This window comes from Schistocerca nitens, chromosome 6 (assembly GCF_023898315.1).
Source record: "Schistocerca nitens isolate TAMUIC-IGC-003100 chromosome 6, iqSchNite1.1, whole genome shotgun sequence".
Classification (NCBI taxonomy): domain Eukaryota; kingdom Metazoa; phylum Arthropoda; class Insecta; order Orthoptera; family Acrididae; genus Schistocerca; species Schistocerca nitens.
The window spans coordinates 694,798,248-694,819,806 of NC_064619.1; positions in this window are offsets into that span (position 1 = coordinate 694,798,248).

Consider the following 21,559-nt stretch of genomic DNA (forward strand, 5'->3'; position numbering starts at 1 on the left):
ACTGTAGGCAGCTGAGAGGACTGAGGCAATGGTATGCCAGTTTCATCAACAGCCCTGTTTACGTACCATTAGGTGAGCCAAATTGAGCTTTGCAATCCTGTTGATGTAGCAGAAGTGCAGTGCAAGTATAAGGTGGGTCAAGTGGTTTCTGCATCGCTGAGCGCCAGGGATGTTGATTTGTAGGTGGTTAGAAGACATGCTTGGGCATAACAAACATGTAATAAACCAATATAAAATATACTAGTTGATTTTAGCTGAGGTAGGCGCAGTCTGCAAACATTCACCATGAAGTGGGGGCCACATCCGTCACCACCAGGTAAAGGATCAACAAGCAGCGAATCCCAGATAGGGGCCATCACCTCCGCAAGACCAGCTCTGAATCCTACATCTGCCACCAATGGACTTAGTGCTGCGTGACAGATGATCTGCTCTCAGGCTGTCTACAGCAGTAGCAAGACTTCTTCCTTGGAGGTCAGTGATTCATGTCTACATCTACATCTACATCTACATGACTACTCTGCAATTCACATTTAAGTGCTTGGCAGAGGTTTCATCGAACCACAATCATACTATCTCTCTACCATTCCACTCCCGAAGAGCGCGCGGGAAAAACGAACACCTAAACCTTTCTGTTCGAGCTCTGATTTATCTTATTTTATTTTCATGATCATCCCTACCTATGTAGGTTGGGCTCAACAAAATATTTTCGCATTCGGATGAGAAAGTTGGTGACTGAAATTTCGTAAATGGATCTCGCCGCGACGAAAAACGTCTTTGCTTTAATGACTTCCACCCCAACTCGCGTACCATATCTGCCACACTCTCTCCACTATTATGTGATAATACAAAACGAGCTGCCCCTTTTTTGCACCCTTTCGATGTCCTCCATCAATCCCACCTGGTAAGGATCCCATACCGCGCAGCAATATTCTAACAGAGGACGAACGAGTGTAGTGGACTTGTTGCATCTTCTAAGTGTCCTGCCAATGAAACGCAACCTTTGGCTCGCCTTCCCCACAATATTATCTATCTGAAGTTGTTCATAATTTTAACACCCAGGTACTTAGTTGAATTGACAGCCTTGAGAATTGTACTATTTATCGAGTAATCGAATTCCAACGGATTTCTTTTGGAACTCATGTGGATCACCTCACACTTTTCGTTATTTAGCGTCAACTGCCACCTGTCACACCATGCAGCAATCTTTTCTAAATCTCTTTGCAACTGATACTGGTCTTCGGTTGACCTTACTAGACAGTAAATTACAGCATCATCTGCGAACAACCTAAGAGAACTGCTCAGATTGTCACCCAGGTCATTTATATAGATCAGGAACAGCAGAGGTCCCTGGACGCTTCCCTGGGGAACACCTGATATCACTTCAGTTTTACTCAATGATTTGCCGTCTACTACGAACTGCGAGCTTCCTGACAGGAAATCACGAATCCAGTCGCACAACTGAGACGATACCCCATAGGCCTGCAGCTTGATTAGAAGTCGCTTGTGAGGAACGATGTCAAAAGCTTTCCGGAAATCCAGAAATACGGAATCAACCTGAGATCCCTTGTCGATAGCGGCCATTACTTCGTGTGAATAAAGAGCTAGCTGCGTTGCACAAGAACGATGTTTTCTGAAACCATGCCGATTACGTATCAATAGATCGTTCCCTTTGAGGTGATTCATAACGTTTGAATACAGTATATGCTCCAAAACCCTACTGCAAACCGACATCAATGATATAGGCCTGTAATTCTTCTTAAACACTGGTGCGACCTGCGCAATTTTCCAATCTGTAGGTACAGATCCATCGGTGAGCGAGCGGTTGTATATGAGTGCTAAGTAGGGAGCTATTGTATCAGCGTAATCTGAAAGGAACCTAATCGGTATACAATCTGGACCTGAAGACTTGCCCGTATCAAGCGATTTGAGTCGCTTCGCAACCCCTAAGGTATCTACCTCTAAGAAACTCATGCTAGTAGCTGTTCGTGTTTCAAATTCTGGAATATTCCATTCATCTTCCCTGGTGCAGGAATTTCGGAAAACTGCGTTCAATAACTCCGCTTTAGCGGCACAGTCGTCGGTAACAGTGCCATCGGCACTGCGCAGCGAAGGTATTGACTGCGTCTTGCCGCTTGTGTACTTTTCATAAAGACCAGAATTTCTTCAGATTTTCCACCAAATTTCGAGACAATGTTTCGTTGTGGAACCTATTAAAGGCATCTCGCATTGAAGTCCATGCCAAATTTCGCGCGTCTGTAAATTTTAGCCAATCTTCGGGATTTCGCGTTCTTCTGAACTTCACATGCTTTTTCCGTTGCCTCTGCAACAGCGTTCGGACCTGTTTTGTGTACCATGGGGGATCAGTTCCATCTCTTACCAATTTATGAGGTATGAATCTCTCAATTGCTGTTGCTACTATATCTTTGAATTTGAGCCACATCTCGTCTACATTTGCATAGTCAGTTCGGAAGGAATGGAGATTGTCTCTTAGGAAGGCTTCTAGTGACACTTTATCCGCTTTTTTAAATAAAATTATTTTGCGTTTGTTACTGATGGATTTGGAAGAAACGGTATTGAGCCTAGCTACAACTACCTTGTGATCACTAATCCCTGTATCAGTCATGATGCTCTCTATTAGCTCTGGATTGTTTGTGGCTAAGAGGTCAAGTGTGTTTTCGCAACCATTTACAATTCGCGTGGGATCATGGACTAACTGCTCGAAATAATTTTCGGAGAAAGCATTTAGGACAATCTCGGAAGATGTTTTCTGCCTACCACCGGTTTTGAACAAGTATTTTTGCCAACATATCGAGGGAAGGTTGAAGTCTCCACCAACTATAACCATATGAGTGGGGTATTTATTTGTTACGAGACTCAAATTTTCTCTGAACTGTTCAGCAACTATATCATCGGAGTCTGGGGGTCGGTAAAAGGAGCCAATTATTAACTTAGTTCGGCTGTTAAGTATAACCTCCACCCATAGCAATTCGCACAGAGTATGTACTTCAACTTCACTACAAGATAAACCACTACTGACAGACACAAACACTCCACCACCAATTCCGCCTAATCTATTTTTCCTGGACACCGTGTGAGACTTCGTAAAAATTTCTGCAGAACTTATTTCAGGCTTTAGCCAGCTTTCTGTACCTATAACGATTTCAGCTTCTGTGCTTTCTATTAGCGCTTGAAGCTCAGGGACCTTCCCAGCACAACTACAACAATTTACAACTACAGTTCCGACTGTTCCTTGATCCAAGCACGTCCTGTATTTGCCATGCACCCTTTGAGATTGCAGCCCACCCCAAACTTTCCCCATACTCCATGGTTGAGTGGTCCCTAGTCTTCACCACTTGGGTGAATGGTCCAGTACTTGCCACTGTCGCCAGCAGGGGCAAGCTGCAAGCTCTACTTCCGGGTTCTGACATCTGCATGAGAATTCTGGTAGAGGGCTGTGCCACTGGCACTTTCAGCATGCTGCCACACTGTGGAAATTGGGCACACCTTGCCGAGAGGGCAAAATAAGTGTCGGCATCACAGCGGGACACATTACAGACAATCGGTTTCCTCAATGATCAGCAGCGCTTCCACGTTGTATATCCAAGGACGCGTGACAGTGGCATCTCTGCACCACCATCTCCATCTCCAATTGCACCTAAACCTCTACACCATAGAGTTCTTCACCACCAAGCCTCTACAGTTTGGTGTCAGAAGTCCTTGACCAGTCAGCTGGTGCCAGCAGAGTCAACCTCCACAGAGAGTGTGACGAGTCAACAGACTATTAGTTTTTTGGTTGTGTTCCTGTTTTCGTGTGTAGAGAACGTGGGGTCTAAGTGAGATTCATTTGGAATTGAGGGTAACTTAAGTGCCACCATCAGAACTGACTGGTCGTTCTCAGTTCCACAGTAATACTATGGAACAATATTTGCAATCCGTGTGGTGTAGTCAGTGTAATTTGCTTGATCATTCTGCATTGTATGAGTAATTTGTTTTAATTATCATTGGTATGTTCAAGCCACTAGAAAATACATGTGGTCGAGATAGATCATGATGAGACATAGGTTGTAACTGATGTAGTGTATAAGCTAGTTTTGATTGTTTTTGTGTGTCAACTCTTTCGATTGGAGGTTTGAGGGACTTCGGCCGTTCACTTATGTAATAAAACTGAACACCTACAGCTGTTCTTATGATGTTATTTAGTATATGCCTACCATTTTGGGTGCTTCAGTGCACCATCTTCAAGCCTTAACTGACGCTGAGGGGGTTAACTCCAATCGTATACACGATTCATCAACCGCCATCGTCTATGAACTGCTTTTTGCAGACTACCTGTAACAATGGTCTTTGTCTCCAAGCATCAACTACAGTAGTCAAGCCTTAATACTCTTGATATTGTGACACAGGGCATTGGGAAGTTGCTTTGGTTGAGTGTGGAACCAGAGTGGCCTGCTAATAAGTTGTGTGTGGTGTCACGTGCATATCCAATCTCAGATATCACTAAGATTGTCGACAACTTGGGACTGTGCAAGTATTTCTCCACCATGGATCTAAGAAGTTGGTACCACTATCTGGAGGTATTCCCTGAGGACCGATCGAAGACGGCATGGTAGGTCTCCTGAGGACACTTTCAGAATATCAAAGGATGCCATTTGGGTTAAAAAAATGCACCAACAACTTTTCAGTGGTTGTTGGGTGGGCTATTAATAGGCATAAAACCTCGGCAATGTATGGTATAACTTACGAGATAATTGTTTTCGCGAAGGATATGACAGAAGCAATACAATCGATATGAGGGGTTTTTAAAAAGTTACGTGCAGCACATTTCACCCTATGTACTGAGAAGCATCATTTTGCTTAGGAGGAAGTTGTGTAATCAGTGCATGTAATTAGTAGTGAAGGGCTTAAGACAGACCTAAGGATTTTGTAGGCACTGAAAGATTCTCCAGTTTCTAAGAATAGTAAAGGTTTACAGTCATTTTTGGGTTTAGCGAATTACTATAGAAAACCAGTTTTGGATTTACCAAATTATTATAGAAAATTCGTAAAAGGCTTTGTTGAGGTGCCAAGACAGCTTACAAACTCGTTGAGGACAGGCATAAGGTTCGAGTAGGCAAATAATGCCAGGATGCATTTAAGGAATTGAAAAGGGCATTAAAGTTAAGTTTGGGTTTAGTTATTTCAAAGAGTTTGTGCTTTGATGTGACGCTTCCAACAAGGTTTTTGGGGCATTTGGAGACAGGTGGTAGAGACAAAGAAACCCTGTAGTATACACTTCTGAACAGTTGAATAGATGGAAAATTAAATTGTCTGTGCGATAAATGAGATTACATATTTTCAGTATTATTTATGCTGGAAGAAATTGAAGGTGGTAACTGACCATTCTGCTCTTAAATGGTCAGTGGATCTAAAGGATCCTTCTAGTAGGCCCACAACGTGGGTACTAAGACTGAGTGAGTTCGTACATGAAGCTGTACATAAACCCACTAACAAAAATTTGAATACAGATATCAAAGCAGAAAGGTAGCAGTAATACAGATGTTGGGTCACTGTCTTGTACAACAACAACTGGCACAAGATGCTGATGCTGACTGCAAACTGTAGACAACACAGTCACAGTTTGTTGTAAATGATGGCCTGTTATGTAACACAACAAGGTTGATTTCGTGTTTGGTAGTGACAGCTAAGCTGAGCGAAGAAGTTTCGGAGGCACATGATCATCTGCTGTCTGGGCGTGGAAGGTGTAGAACAACAAGTAAAAGAGTGGTGGAATACTATTCGTGGAAAACTAGAAGGTGAGATGTCGACCAGTACATAAGCAAATGTACATAATAAAAATCAGATATCAGCCATAAGCTAGTACCATTGCAAAGACTGACAGAAGCGTTTAAACTTTTTTGAATGATTGTAAGATGGCGGCCACTGAGTGACGCGCGTTTCTTTGGCTCGCGAGTTTTTCCGCTCATTGAAGGTGTTACAGAGAAGTGCGGCAGTCCACAACGTGTGCATCCGACTAAACAAGTGTTACTTGCCGTGGTGTGTTGTTCTCCGTTGATTACCACAAGTGATAAGTGATAAGTGAGTGAAAAATGGGAAGAGCGCGAGTAAGCGGCAGCAGGCGAGGCTACAGGGGCGCAGGCAGCGCGGGCGTCCGGTCCCCGGCGGCAGGTGAGGCCTCGCTTCCCGACATCGGGGAGCTCGTCCGGTCCCAGGTGAGTGCGGCGCTGCACAGTAAAGACACGCTAGACGTAATAGTGCAATCCATCACGGACTCTGTGACGGCCGCAGTCATGGACAAACTGCAAGAGTCTGTCGGGCGCAACAGCACCGAAATCCAGTCTCTTAAAAAGTCCCTGGCCGCACAAGAGAAAAAAGCCGCCGACCTAGAAGCTAAACTGTCAGCGGCCACCGATGAAATTGAGCAGTATCAGCGAAGGAACAGCTTGCGCTTGTTCGGGATAGCTGAAAACGACCGTGAAAACACCGACGACCTGGCCATTAGCCTCGTGCGTGAGAAACTTGGCGTGCAGATCGACGTGGCCGATATTGACAGAAGCCACCGTGTTGGGCGCAGGATACCAGGTGCGATGAAACCCAGGCCCATAATAATTAAGTTTGTGTCATACCGGAAAAGAGCTGAAGTGTTTGCTCAGAAAAGAAAACTCGCCAAGAGTGGGGTTACCCTGAGGGAAGATCTGACGCGCGAAAGACTAAAAGTTTTGAACACTGCGATCACACAGTTCGGCCTTCAAAATGTTTGGACCCAGGATGGCAGGATCGTAGTCAAGACGGAAGGAGGGAGGAAAACGGTGACAAACATGTCCGAACTGAAAGACTGAGCGAAATCTCGCGAGACACAGTCTCATATTGTACTCTGTCTAATATAAGTTAATTTTTATTCTTTCTTTTCATTTTTTTGCGTAAATATTGCTTCGTTATTTTTATATGTACCATAAGTACTCTATTTAAAATCAGTCAATTGCTTCACATAAATATTGCTTCTTTATTTGTCTATCATAAGTGCTTATGTATATTCATATTGTCAGTCAAACGGGAATTAACATTCTCCATTAACAGGAATCTCCTTAAAACCGCCTTTCTATATCTGTTATTTTCATCCTCGTCACTACCACTACTACTACTATTATCTTTTTCGAAACCACTACTGCCACTTTCCATCTTTCTTCTCGCTCCCTTCTCCGATACCTCCAGCTTGTCTTTCACCTTTAGCCCACAGACGCTTGAGTCAGTCACGACCTTGGACACACCTGTAAATATGTCTTCCCCCGCGAAATCCAGCTTTTGTCCCTCTTCCGGCCAGCAGGTAGACGGAGCGCGCTCGGTCCTACAGGCGGCCACAATGGGACGGACCGGTTCCCGCGGCGGGCTCTTTGTGGCCCACGCGAACGCTCAGTCGCTAACGGCTCACTTCGACGAGTTCTGTGACCTGTTCTGCCAATCGCTGTTCCATATTATCCTCGTCTCTGAAACTTGGTTGAAACCAAACATTTCTTCCGACGCTATCCGAATCACTGGTTACTCTATCCTAAGGGCAGATCGTGAAACACGACGCGGGGGTGGTGTGGGTGACTATGTTCGCTCTGATCTGAGACCTACTGTACTATACACATCGGATGCAAAGGGCGAAGGAGAAGCAGAGTTCTTGTTTTTCGAAATAAATACATCAAATCAGAAACTGCTAATTGGAGTAATCTATAAACCTCCAAACGTCGGTGCTATGTCCTCCTTTCAGTCTGCCCTCTCCTCGCTCGTGACACTGTATCAACACATAATCATCATGGGCGACACAAACATCGACTTACAGTTAAAATCTCCCTCTGCAGAAAAACTAAGGAGACTGTTCCACTCCAATGATATGAGTTTAACACCGCTGGACCCAACTCATCACACGCCACACAGCCATACACTCATAGATATAATAGCAACAAAGCGACCAGATAAAATAATTCGCGCCAATCAGACATCCGCTCCAGGACTCTCTGCTCATGACGTGATATTCTTAAATTACTCAGTACATACTACCAAAGAAAAATCTCACCTGGTAACCTACAGAAACCTAAAAAATCTTAACCATGACGCTCTTCAAAAGGATTGCTCAGACATCCCTTGGCATGATATAAGCAATGAAGAGAGTTTAGACGGAAAAATTCGGGAATTATGTCGCAAAATTATTGCACTGCATGATAAACATGCTCCTCAACGCACTGTCAAGGTAAAGAGAGCTCCCGCTCCGTGGCTCACCACTGCATTACGCCAGTCAATGAATAAACGTGATGCTGCACATAGGGCCTTCAAGCGTAACCCAACTCCCGAGGCGTACGAAGCTTATAGGAAACTCCGAAATAGAACCAAGCAAAGCGTGAGGAATGCCAAAATCAGACATGCCCGCTCTGTCGTATGCGGCATATCAAAACCTGCTGCACTGTGGAAAAAGTTCGGTATAGGGAAGCGAAGATCTGACGCTGTTTATCAAGCGTCTGCAGAAGAATTAAACGATTTCTTCTCAACAGCTGTAAACTGCCACGCAGCGACAAATTACCAGCCCCAAGATATCAATCCCTCGAGAGACAAGTTTTTCCTAAAACATGTCACTACCGGCACAGTACACAAGGCAATTATGAGAATCTCTTCCGAGGCAGTAGGAAATGATGGAGTGAGCATTGGCATGATTAAGAACGTCGTAAACACTATTACTCCAGTTATCACAGACATCTTCAACCTGTCTCTTGTCAGTAGTACATATCCTACTGAGTGGAAGCATAGTTTAATTCAACCTATACCCAAGACTGACAACCCTAAGTCGCCAGGTGACTACAGGCCGATCAGCATACTTCCTGCATTATCTAAAGCCCTAGAATACATCGTCCATGAACAGCTGACGGATTACCTCAAAACTCATAACATCCACGACAAATATCAGTCAGGCTTTCGAAAGCACCATAGTACAGCAACTGCATTAATCAAAGTAACTGATGACATTAAACATGCTATGGACAGACGTGAAGCTACCATCCTAACTCTGCTTGACTTTAGCAAGGCTTTTGATACAGTTGACTTTGATATATTACTAATTAAAATGAAGCAGCTGAATTTCTCAAACAGCGCAATACACTGGTTCGACAGCTACCTCAAAAACAGAAGTCAACAAGTCATTTGTGGGTCGAAAAAGTCATCATGGAAAAACGTGCGCTCTGGAGTTCCCCAAGGCTCCGTCCTTGGTCCATTACTCTTCTCACTGTACATTAATGATATTTCTTCAGTGATTCACTCCTGCAACTACCATCTATATGCCGACGACATCCAACTGTACATAAGTGCAAGCCCCAAGAACATTGCTGACGCAGTAGCGAGTATGAACGCAGATCTTTGCTCTGTTTCTCGATGGGCACAGAACCTAGGTCTGAAACTAAACCCCAAGAAATCCCAGGTCATACTTATATCTCATCCAAAGTTAATCAGTCGGTACTTTCGCGAAACAGTCCCTCAAATACTCCTCAATGGTACTCAACTACCATACCAAAAAACAGTAAAAGACCTTGGAATAATCTTGGATGAACACCTAAACTGGGAAGAACAAACAGTCACAGCTTGCCGGAAATTGCTCTCCTCCCTACATGCAATTCAGAAATTTAGAAAAATATTTCCAACCCATGTTAAACACAAATTAGTCCAAACACTAGTCTTGCCTAATCTTTACTACTGTGATGTAGTTCAACACGGCACAAATAGTGAAAATTCGAGATGCCTCGAGCTAGTGATGAATGCTTGCGTTAGATACGTATGCAATATACGGTTGTATGATCATATCAGTCCTTCATATTCCCAGCTAGGTTGGATACGCCCACATAAGGCACGCAATCTCCACACGATGTGCTTACTTCATCGATTTCTTAGCCACTGGTGCCCCCAATACTTATCTTCTCACATTAAACACCTCTCATCATTCCACAACCGCAATACCAGATCGGATACGTCTAGCATCTTGGCTGTACCTTTACATAACACAAAATCTTTCTCCGTGTCATTCTCCATCTCAGCCATACGACTATGGAACGCGCTCCCCTGTGATCTGCGTCTTATCCAAAACCACTCAGCATTCAATTTTACCATTCTATTTCTCTTCCTCTAACCTATCTACCTCTTCCATATCTCTTTCACCCCATTCCATCGTCTTATGTCTCTGCTTGATGAGAATAACTCACAAGCTGCAAGAATATAACGAGAAAATTCCCAACTAGCAATAGGACTGACATTCATAAAAGAAAAATATATTTACTTTCATTTACATAGTCATTATTATTATATTATTATTATTATTATTATTATTCTTGATTGTTATAATTATTTTTTTGATTGTTATAATTATCATTGTACTACTTTTATAATCTCTATTTTTTCTTTAACATTAATACTGTATAACATGTTATATGTCCTTAATATTCTGTAGAAACTGAAATTTGTTGAATCTGAGTATGCCTGGTTAGGTGTAAGAGAGGGCCTGAAGGCCCTAATCTTGCCAGGTAAAATAAATGCATAAATAAATAAATAAATAAATAATGGATAATTTGGGACCATTTAACAGACTCCTGCAGGGAACCATATTGTATTAACCTTTATTGATCACTTTTCTTGGTACATAGAATCGACCGCCATTCCTAACCAGCAAACAGTGACAGTGACACAAGCAACGGTCAACAGCTGGTTGCTAAATTTTGGCGTGATGGAAACTACAATCATGGACCAAGGAATGAACTTTATGTCTGATTTGATAAAAACAGTTGTCATTTTCTATGGGTATAAAAATTAAAAACTAGTCCTCTGCAACCATAAATTATAGGTAGGATAGCTGCTGAGTCATTATGTTAACTCACATCATAAGAATATTTATCATTTTTGTTGTGGCCACATATAATTGGAAAGTCCATTCTAGTACTGGGTTACGAGGTGGTCCATGGAGGGAGATGCCTTTGCTGTTTTACTAGGACAGCCTAAAAACTGGAAAGGACAGTGAGTCTGATAAGCATTTTGGCAAAACATTGAGAGAGGCATGGTGGCATGTTCAGTGAACAAACATCAAAGCTCTGAAACACCACGAACAGATAGGAAATTGCATAGAGAAATTATCATTGTATAAGTTGTGGCAATGAGTTATATTATAGAGCGCTTACATCTCGAAAGGTGTGACTGAAAAATTTGTTATCAGGGACTAGACGAGGTAACTGAAACAACTTTGCGAGTTAACATCACACTTCAGTTACTGATTTGTACAACATTAGTTAATGTTTGACACCTGCAACTACACTCCTGGAAATTGAAATAAGAACACCGTGAATTCATTGTCCCAGGAAGGGGAAACTTTATTGACACATTCCTGGGGTCAGATACATCACATGATCACACTGACAGAACCACAGGCACATAGACACAGGCAACAGAGCATGCACAATGTCGGCACTAGTACAGTGTATATCCACCTTTCGCAGCAATGCAGGCTGCTATTCTCCCATGGAGACGATCGTAGAGATGCTGGATGTAGTCCTGTGGAACGGCTTGCCATGCCATTTCCACCTGGCGCCTCAGTTGGACCAGCGTTCGTGCTGGACGTGCAGACCGCGTGAGACGACGCTTCATCCAGTCCCAAACATGCTCAATGGGGGACAGATCCGGAGATCTTGCTGGCCAGGGTAGTTGACTTACACCTTCTACAGCACGTTGGGTGGCACGGGATACATGCGGACGTGCATTGTCCTGTTGGAACAGCAAGTTCCCTTGCCGGTCTAGGAATGGTAGAACGATGGGTTCGATGACGGTTTGGATGTACCGTGCACTATTCAGTGTCCCCTCGACGATCACCAGTGGTGTACGGCCAGTGTAGGAGATCGCTCCCCACACCATGATGCCGGGTGTTGGCCCTGTGTGCCTCGGTCGTATGCAGTCCTGATTGTGGCGCTCACCTGCACGGCGCCAAACACGCATACGACCATCATTGGCACCAAGGCAGAAGCGACTCTCATCGCTGAAGACGACACGTCTCCATTCGTCCCTCCATTCACGCCTGTCGCGACACCACTGGAGGCGGGCTGCACGATGTTGGGGCGTGAGCGGAAGACGGCCTAACGGTGTGCGGGACCGTAGCCCAGCTTCATGGAGACGGTTGCGAATGGTCCTCGCCGATACCCCAGGAGCAACAGTGTCCCTAATTTGCTGGGAAGTGGCGGTGTGGTCCCCTACGGCACTGCGTAGGATCCTACGGTCTTGGCGTGCATCCGTGCGTCGCTGCGGTCCGGTCCCAGGTCGACGGGCACGTGCACCTTCCGCCGACCACTGGCGACAACATCGATGTACTGTGGAGACCTCACGCCCCACGTGTTGAGCAATTCGGCGGTACGTCCACCCGGCCTCCCGCATGCCCACTATACGCCCTCGCTCAAAGTCCGTCAACTGCACATACGGTTCACGTCCACGCTGTCGCGGCATGCTACCAGTGTTAAAGACTGCGATGGAGCTCCGTATGCCACGGCAAACTGGCTGACACTGACGGCGGCGGTGCACAAATGCTGCGCAGCTAGCGCCATTCGACGGCCAACACCGCGGTTCCTGGTGTGTCCGCTGTGCCGTGCGTGTGATCATTGCTTGTACAGCCCTCTCGCAGTGTCCGGAGCAAGTATGGTGGGTCTGACACACCGGTGTCAATGTGTTCTTTTTTCCATTTCCAGGAGTGTATTTCAAGATGCTCCAGATGCACTGGTGCAAATATTGCCATCCACTAGGGAGAGGATGAGGAGTAGCAGGAAGAAGAGTGATTACGAGAATCTTGCGCGGCATTCATATGAAATCTCAAAGGGATTGAGGTCTAGGAGATAGGTAAGGATATTAAGGGTTTCGTACTATGTTGCGTACAATCAAGGGATTAAGCTGAATCGTAATATTATTGGGTTGATACTGTGTAAGTGTCAGGAAGGTGATATATGGTTGATAACAGGATTTGAGTGTGAAAATTTTGCTGTCTTGGATGTCAGGTCATTCCAAAGAGGGAGGAGGAATGACTGCAGGTCCCTGGCAACAGTTTGCCGAATGCCAGAGGTAGAGATGAGTAAATCATAGTCGTTGTGGTGCTTCACCTCTTCATCAAGAATGGAATGGGATACTGTGTAAGTTGGACAGCGGAGTGCTTTTCGTTAGACAAGAGGCTGTGGTTCTCATGAGTCATCATTGGATGCTGGAAGTAATTTTAAATGCGAGCTATTTGCGTAAAAAAGGTGAAGATGTTGGAAGATGTATTTATGTGATATGGCAAGAGGCAGAAAGCAAGAAGATGTTTAAAGAGATGTTGGATGAGTACAGTATGTTGCGTATGTCCTATGAGCAATATTAGGCGCTGATGCAGCAGATAGTGGAAGTTGTGCAACGTACCTTGCATCAGCGTGAGAGAATTTGGTTGGATGCTGGATGGAGGATATTGAAAATGATGTTTGGGACTGCAAACGTTTATGATGTCCAGGAGCTAAAGAGTACGAATGTAAAAATAAAAGAGCAGCTTGGAATGACACAACACAGCATTCCAGTTTGACGCAAGGAACATTGAACACAACAATCACAGTACAAGAGGTGACTATATAGGTGGCACAGTTTTTAAAGACAACGGTGGATGGTGTGATCTGGGACTTGGTAGTTATGAAGGGCTGGATGGGTACGTTGGACACGAAGTAAGTAGTCATGAGGCTGATACGGTCATTAACCAATAGTGAATGGGATGCTCCAGTAGTTAGCATCGGATCAATTTCTTTTAGGCTTACAGAAAGTACAGAGGGAGATACCACTATAGTTTGAACTCACCGACCAAGCAGAATCTACTCTTATTTTAGCGCACAGCAACAGTTGAGGATAAGATGGACAGGGCTTAAAGGCTTCACCATTCACTCTTACCCATTAAGTTTACCTTAGGGAAGCTCATAGAGGTTAAAACACAGGAAGTATTGCTGATCTCTTATGATGGAGATATGCATGCAGTGACATCGTTGGGACAACTTAAGCACTGTTAGAGGGAAAGGGTTACAACCTCCCCAACCTGGTTGATTCATACTAGCACAATACATGCAAAATTAAGTTTTGATTAGGTAAGACGAACAACCAAGGTTTTCCATGTGACATCCTAGAGCTGTGACCCTACTTCCAATGAGCAGGTCTGCACTGGCTTTAGTTCATGAACAATACTGTAGTCGTGGTAGCTAACTGTTACAAGTAGGAAGACCTCGCAAGAGCTAAGTGATTGGAACTGAACAGCAGTGGCTTAATAATTAATATAACACACTGTGGAGTTACATGGCCGACACTTCGCGCACCAGCTCCTGTTGCAGGAGAGATCAAGTTAAACATTGTTCTAGCCAGATAAGCTACTAGAGGTGCTTCCAGTTTTGTACTGAAAAATTCAGAAAACGAATGATTGCACGCTGTTCAAGTAAGGAAAACGTCGCCATTTTAAGTATTTAAAATTTTGTATTTGACCTACTTGAGTGAAACATTTCATTCTGACCTAATTCTTTCCTTGAATCGGCTAAGAGACATGCAAGACAGACGAATTTCGGCAAAGGGGATGTTTCAACTTGTGAAGCAATACTCGTACTGGAAGGAGCAACAACGCATAGGCACGACTATCGGTATCACAATAATGGGCTTAGTGGGAGTTTTGACTCTGTTTTGTGCAGCCTTCATCTACATTAGGCGAAGGCTGCTCATCAGTGTTTCCCTCCAGTGTACTGAATGCCAATAGACTGAGTGACTATTCCTACAAAAACTAGAGGGGTAGAGTACAAGAAGTGCCAGCCAAGTGTAAATGTAATCATAAGGGTTGTGTATTCTAGTATTAAGAACATATGAAATACAGAGGAAATAAGACCCTGGATACATTGCTGAAACGAGAACTGTTGGTTGCTCGAATGGAGAAGAATTGTGATGGCACAGTGACTGACAAACGATCTCAGTAGTAGTTGTGATAATGGATAATGCACATTGTATTGTTATCAACAAAACGGGAAGTTCGATATCATGACATATGAAAGGATGAATGAGTATGGATGTGCTACAGCCAAACAGCCAGTGAGCTAGAACTGCAGAGTGAATTTACAGCCTCTGAACCTTGTAGTTCAAGTCGCGTGATTTTAAGAAGGCAAATGTAAATATGGCGTTCATGTACATGGAGTCTTTTGTTTCATATCAGTCATAGATCAAGACTCAGGGGAAAGGTGCGCTAAATTTTGGGCACTACCATGGATACAGAAACTCTGCTAAGACTGTGTTGAAAACTAAGGGCAACTGACGAGTGCTGAGGCAACAGTATGCCGATTTCACTCAACAGGACTGTTCACTTACAATGAGGTGGTCATAGCCGTGCTTTGCAATTATGGTGACGTAGCAGAAGTGCTGCAAACCTGTGGGACAGGCCAGGGGGTTTCTATATTGTTGAGCCACAGGGGTATTGATTCGTACATGATTGGAAGCTGTTTCTCGGCGTAACAAACATGTCATTAACCATCATAAATATTCGTTAATTTTGTCTGATACTCGTTGATATTGTTTGAGGTATGTGCAGTCTGCCAGCACTCACTACTAAGAGAGGGCCACTCACCACCAGGCTACGGTCAACAATCAGCCAATGCTGTATCGGGCTGCCACCTCTGCCAGATCAGCTCTAAGTGCTAATTCTGTCACCTGTGGACTTGATGCCATGTGATGGATGAGCAACTGCTAGGCTCTCTACAGCAGCAGCCGAACTTCTGCCTTAGAGGGCAGCAGTTCGTCTCCAGGGATGAGTGGTCCTCCGCACTCTGCCACCTGCATGATCGTTCCAGCGCCCTCTGTAGTTGCCCTTATTTTCAATAAGTTACCAGCAACCATTATGAGTTTAGTTTCAGACAAGGCACAATTTAAACATAATTTAAAAGAATTTTTGGTGGTCAACTCCTTCTATTCCATCCATGATTTCTCAACAAGTGCAGTAGACCATTTTAATGAAAATTTATTATACTTTAATTTTTGACAATACTTGGTTGTAAAAGCCAAGTAACTACCTACTGTGTGAATGATGGATGTATGGAAAGCAGATGTAAGTCTTAAGTTTGTAAATAGTGGATGTTTAATTTTAAATCTTGTACATAATTTGACTGTTCTTAACTGAGGATCACTGAAATGAATAATTTACTTTAATTTTAGACAATACTTGGTTGTAATAGCCAAGTAACTAGCTACTGTGTGAATGATAGATTTAATGAAAGCAGATGTAAGGATTAAGCCTGTAAATATTAGAAGTTTAATTTTAATTCATGTACATAATTTTACTGTTTATTGACTGAGGATAATTAAAATTAATGAAACTCAAGATTTTCTAATTACATTTTTGTAATGTGTTTATCTGTCATGTTCCACACATAGGAGGATCCCCTCTTTTGTGGGTCTATGTAATGAATAATTAATCTAATCTAATCTAATCTAAACATGAGCGAGTTATTTTTCTGGATCGTGGTGTCTCCATGACAATTGTGGTAGACAACTTCCCCGTTGGAACGTACAGCACGCCAATTTATTGTTCATACTGAGGCACACGTCGTTGAGTGGGCAAAAAAAGTGTCAGCAATGGTGGGCACGGGCATCTCAGCTAGACACACTGGAAGCAGCTGGCTTCCGCAGTGGTCAGCAGGACCTCCATGCCACGAGCCCAAGGGGGTGTGATTGTGTCATCACTACACTACGAATTTTGTAGAACAAGTTGAACAAACCTTATACTTGTGTCTTCTTTGCCACTACCAGCCAGTACCACACTCTTCTCCTCTCACCACCCCTCAAACTCTACACCATAGTGGCCTCTCACCCCCAGGTGATACAAGGGGGTGGTGAGTAGGAGATAGTCAAAGAGAGGGGAAGGAATAGGTAGACAGAGAGTGGGGGAGGAGGGGGATATGTAGGGGGCAGGTGGAAGGTGTAGAGAGATAGTGGGCAAGTGAAAAAAGGAAAGGGGAAGTTGAGATAGACAGAGAGAGGGGGAGGAGAACGTGGACAGAGGGATGGGAAGGAAGATATGGTAAGACGGAGGGGGATGAAGCTATGGACAAAGAGAGGAGGGTGGAGGATATGAAAAGCCAGAAAGAACTGGGAGGAAAAGATGGACAGAGGTGGGATGATGAGATGGCCAGAAAAGTGAGGAAGAAGAGGTGGACACGGAGAGGGTGGAAGAGGAGATAGGTGCAGTACATGTGTTGAATGCAAACAAGAGTGACGCTGCTGGGATAAAGCCAGTATATGTATACTGCTCTTATCCACGTATACACACACACTGATATACTGCCATTAGCCCAGCAGCTTCACTCTTGTCTGTATTCAACACATGTACTGCACCCATCTCGTCCTCCACCCTCTCTGTGTCCACCTCTTCTTCCCCACTTTTCTGTCCATCTCATCCTCCCACCTCTATCTGTACATTTCTTCTGCCCCATTCTTTCTGACTTCACATACACTCCACCCTCCTCTCTTTTTTCCATAGCCTCAGCCCTCTCAGTCTGACCATATCTTTCTTCCCATCCCTCTGTCCATATCCTACTCCCCCTCTCTCTGTCTATCTTAGCCTCCCCTTTTCCTTCCACTTGCCCACTACCTCTCTAGCTCCCAAAGGATTGGAATATGGGCAAAAAACTTTTTCTGTCCTTGACATCTAAGCTGTCCTCATCGACAGACAGTTTATGTGGGTAGTATCAGCATGGCTTGCAGGGGCTACACCTGCAGATTGACACAGCTGAGCAGTGAGGGGGGGTGGGAACAGAGGAGAGGGATAGTGAGAGAAGAGGAAGAATGAGATGGACAGAGAAAGGGGCAGAAGATGATGGAAAGATGGAAGCAGGAGGAGAAAGGAGGAAGTAGGGGATGGACAGAGAGGCGGGAGAATGAGATCGACAGACACAATGGTGGTAGGCAGACAGAGAAGGGGAAAAGGTGATGGACAGAGAGGGGGAAGAATGGATGGGTTGAGAGAGAGAGGACGGGAGGAGATGAACAGAGAAATAGGGAAGAAGAAGATTAACAGAGAGAGTGCAGAGGAGGAGAGGGACAAAGAGGTAAGAGAGGAGGAGATGTGCTGAGAGAGAGGGAAGGAGGAGATGGTCAATTTTTTGACCTTGACTGAAAGTGAACAAAACACTTTAATTGACATTCCACTGGTTCTGATGAACACTTATGCCACTGAACACTGAACATGAATAGGTACAGTGGAAACCTTCCATGTGTGATTGCTTGACAACAAGAAAATAAGATTCACCGCTTGGCAAGTCCAGGTGTAAGATTAACACAGGATACCACCAATGGGAAGTTCTCCAGAGCCTGTATTCGATCACAGGAATAGGAAGTTTCTCACAGTGTCTATAACTGCTGAGACTCAATGAAGCAATGGTCAGCAATGAGTGGTGGCTGCTCTTGGTGATGCCTGGGCAACTTGAAGAATATAAGGCAGGCAGTGTCCAGCTAGGCCATGGCTGAAAGCTAGCGGCAGCTGCACACAGCAATGTAGTGTACCAAGAAGTTGAATCCAAAGAGGCTATGGTCTGTGACAAGCAGCGGCCATAAGAGACGATAGTGAGACAGCTCAGGAAGCATGGTGCAGGCAGAGTCATTTGAGTTTGTGGTCAGTGGTGCTATGGCTGTGACCAATGAAGGCATGACTACTCAGAGATAAGATTCAGGACTGGAGCTCATATGTAAGAGGCCGGCTATGTGTAAGGCATCTGGTTACCTAAATGCCTGATGATAGGTAGCTTAGTCAACTGATTTCCAGGCGGCACATAGCCAATGCAGGAATATAGATCGGTGATAGTGGAGCCACCTGGAGCAGCATTGATGCCTCAGTGTTGTACAGAGCTTTCTGAAAGCCTGCCAATAAGTATATTTAAGTTCACCAGAAGGGAATGTGGAGTCTTCATTGATCCAGCGTTTATTACTGTTGGTAGAGTTGCAGAGAGACAGTCACTGGCCATCTGATTGTATCACAGTTCAACCTACTTTTCAGAGGGAACCGCATACAGATACAATATCTCTCTCCCCTCAAGGGAGAGATGACAGAGCCATCTCTAGGCTGTAGAGACTAGAGATGAAGGGTCCATCCAAAAGATGAGGTGTGCTTTCAAATGGTTCAAATGGCTCTGAGTACTATGGGACTTAACTCCTGAGGTCATCAGTCCCCTAGAACTTAGAACTACTTAAACCTAACTAACCTAAGGACATTACACACATCCATGCCTGAGGCAGGATTCGAACCTGCAACCATAGCGGTCGCGCGGTTCCAAACTTTAGCGCCTAGAACCGCTTGGCCACCCTGGCCGGCGATGAGGTGTGCTATGTGAATATGAGGTAGGATAAGGAAGGAGCCAATGTTGTCGTCGGCAAGCATCGGGTACCGATGGGAAGCAATGCTCAACCAATGCGACAATGCCAATAGATCAGCGAGGAATGCCAGACAATTTGAGGTCACTGTGGGAAGAGGATGGTCTGGGTGACCCCCAGGTGGTGTCCCAGCAGGCGATGGTGACCATCCACATGCAGCGATGAATCCCACTGATGACAGGGTTGATTAGATTCCAAGGTTGCTCTGAGAGAGCGACTCCAAAGGAGTATCGCTGGGAAGAGGTCTATGGATAGCAGTCTGTGTAGTAGAGCTCTCTCCTTGAAAACTTTCCAAGTAGGGAGACATGAAACGTAAGTGACTTGCTAATGCTGTGCTCTGTGCAGCAGGAAGACCAGAAGCTCAAGGAAGGAAAGATTGGGCCGCCATGGGAGTAGCTTGGTATGAGCTCGGTGACAGCCCGGCATGACCACAAGGATGATGGTTCCTGCAGAACTGCAGGCATTCGCGGCCAATGAGAATAGGGCTAGATCAATGGCGAGTGCCAGCTGGACGGCCTGAGACGTTCCAGTGCAGTGAGATGAGCAGGGAGGCTGTGACCTCGTGAACGACGGCGCTACCAGGACATTGGGCGTCAGAGTGGGAGGCAAGCTGCCAAGGTGAGATCTGACAGATGGCCTACAGGAGCAGTTGGCATGAGCCTGGAACTGAAAGCTAAGTGCAGTGTGCTGTGAGTGCATTCACAAGGCTGAAGGATTGTCATGGAATTGAGCAGTGGTCGATTGTAAGGTGCAGGAGGACTAAGAAATTTATGTGAACACGGGACAGATAGGCAGAGCTGCAATTGATCAGAAGTGAATGTATGAGGTGCGACACCTGGGGTAAACGGGGGAAGAAGTGGAAACGGCAGTGTGGCGCAGCAAAAGAGCAAATATAGCCTTAGAAGGCTGGAGACAGTAACTGAAGAAGAAAGGCAGCAGGAGAGGCGATCAGTATGATGACGTCGATTGGTGGCATTGTTAGGGGCAGAGGTTATCAGGCCGGTAGCTAAGGTGGCTGGACTGGCAGCAGTGAACCATGCACCTGTGCAAATATCGATTCTTTTGCTCACAGAACTTCTCTGGGGTTCGTTACTTAGGTATGGTTATTCTGGTGGCCTGGTACATGGTGGGCTTGCTGTGCCTTAGGCAGGATTAAAGCATACAGACAGCTCTAGCTAGGGGTTTGTTAGAAGTTGACTGTCAGTGAAACAGTCTGTCTGGATCGTGGGCTGAGCTTGGTATGTTACAGGTCCACCTGTCACATTTTGACAGTGGACACTTATGTGGGGAGTGTATGTGTGCCTTAGCAGTAGCATATCATACTTTCGAGTTCCATCAGCCCCACATCTTGCTGCCTTGGTTGGTGGACATGGCCACATGCACCATCCTTAACTGTCTCCGGTCTGATGCAGCAACAAACAATGAACACCAAGTCTTTTGTGCAATAAAGTGACCATTGTAGTTCGTGAAAACCCCTGTGCTTTTGCTACTGACTTCAGCTTGGTGTTCTTGCAGCTAGATGGTCAGGCGTAAACCACTGGCAGTTATTTTGGCTGATGTTCTTAACGTGGATCAGCGTCTCGGTAACAAGAATATGCCTGAGTTAAATATGGATTCAATTGAAAGGGGGCTTGCATTTTACCTAGTTCTGTTGTATGAGTAACTGATCTAGAAAGATCTGCTTTCCAAGCTCATTTTCTAGGGTTAAACATCTTTTAACATTTTTCTTTGTCAGTTAACTGCAAGTACTTGTGGGTCAAATGGGCTTAGCTATTTGCTTAAGGTTCCTCAGCCAAGATTATAAGGCCCACGCGCGTACTGTAATTTATTTTGTTATGTAAATTTTATTCTTAAAGAATAAAGTACTTGCAGAGCAAATGAACTCAATTATCTGGTCTCATGGTCGAAGACCTTTCATTTGTTATATAATTAGAGTGCATGTTTCATGTGTGTATATTCGAATCTGTACTGAATTGCGCACTGTTGAGAGCGTGAACCAAGCTCAAGTCGGTTATTATGCATTGGCTAACGCCTGTGTGTCAATCCCTTAATTTGCTTTGATTTTGTCCTTCTGAGTAATTGCTTGCGGTTGTTGATTTACCAATGCTCCCTTTCTTATTTT